Here is a 1,707-nt window from a genome sequence, read left to right as displayed (position 1 = left end):
CCTCCAAAAAATTTGCTGTGTATTCTGGGGTTTATACAAAATCTGAACAACTTTTCTTACTCTTAACATATTTTTTGAACTGGGATTAGAGGTTAACATTGCTCTAGTCCAGGTCAAATTCCCAGTAGGAGTTGTAGCTGCATATCTACAGAAAACCCCACACTAGAAAAAGCAGGACGAGAAGAAAATGTAACAGTACATGCTCATTGAGCTTCGTGGTCCTCAGCATTGGTACAAATACACTATCTCATATGTGAGGCATGACATGCCTTCTGCCCTTCACACAATATCATGCCATCCTTCTGCCAGCAACCCTCTGCTGAACTGCATTCCCACAGGCCAATCACCACCCTGCTGCCTGGAGGAGGAACAAGCACAAAGTAGAAAAATAGGCAAAAACAGGCTGGTAGAATGAAACTGTCATGCAGGGGCTGTGATCTATAGCAATTGGCAACATTATCTACATGTTTGTGGGTAGGGGTGACTCAACTTTTTCCTTATTATTGGTGCATCAGGCATTTGCTGTCTGAAACAACTCCATTTTTGTCTAAATTTACCATACGTGTATCCTTTCTGCATTCACGCTTTACTCCAGTTTGGCTAGCTGCATGCTTAGAACTTTCATTAAACATTCATGAAAACTTTTGTTAAGATTTTACCTGTCAGATACTTTTTTGTCTCTCGTAAACAGCTGTCACTGAAATACTGTTTCAGTGGTTAATTTGAACTCTTTCTGATTCATTTTTACTTCCTGTTCAAATGTTTGCAATTTGAAAGTAGTCTGACAATGAGCAGAATCTTATCTCTATCAGTAAGGAGGAAGATAATCTGGCTGGGGTTGTTTTTTTCCCTATCTCAAGGTCCTGATGAACACTAAGCAGCCCAGAGCAGAGGCGTGTCCCAGAGCATAGTGAAGTCAATATACTGGCTGCTGCAATGAGCTGTAGAACAAGATTGTTTGGGACTACATTCGAGAAGGCACTTAGGCATCTAATTCCCTAATTATGTACTTAAAATACCTTCATCAACCACCACTCAATCCTGGAAGTACCTAATTCCATAACCACCTACACTGTCAGGTTTGTTGTTCTTGGGGTTGCTGTGGATGCACTTTGCACCTCCCCCAAGGTGCTCATGTCTTTGTAGGGTCGGGCAGCTCATTGCTTGAGGTACATCTAAAATTCACCATCACAGATTACCCGGACATTGCCCGAGTTTCTCAGAGTTGTGATTGTTGTGCTAGAGGCCATCTGAAGGAGAAGGAGGTCTAGATTAAAGAGCATTTCAGTGCCTGTAAGATGAATACTGAGACCTCTTTTTAAAGCATCTGGTCCCTGAGAGCAGTGCACAGAAACTGAAGCCTTAAACTGGGTTCAGTTTTCTATGATTGACCCTGCAGGCTTTCCTCTGGAAAGGGAGTTCATGGCTCCAGAGGGCTGAGTCCCAAGACTGACATGCCGACGTTGAGATCCAATACCTACTAGCTAATCCAAGAGCCTCTCTCTAGGAATTCAGAATACAAAGTGCATTTGCATTTACACTCAGCTAGAAATGCTAGTTATTTGTTTTGCTTTAAACTACCTTTCACAGAATCACAGAATTGTTAGGGTTGGAAGGGATCTCTGGAGATCATCTAGTCCAAACCCCCTGCCAGCGCAGGGTCACTTAAAGCAGGTTGTACAAGAACACGTCCAGATGGGTTTTGAA

The sequence above is a fragment of the Manacus candei genome, unplaced genomic scaffold (genome assembly GCF_025592945.1).
Source record: "Manacus candei isolate 608988 ecotype Guabito, Panama unplaced genomic scaffold, ASM2559294v1 h1tg000061l, whole genome shotgun sequence".
In the NCBI taxonomy this organism is placed as follows: Eukaryota; Metazoa; Chordata; class Aves; order Passeriformes; family Pipridae; genus Manacus; species Manacus candei.
This window is presented reverse-complemented; position numbering follows the sequence as displayed.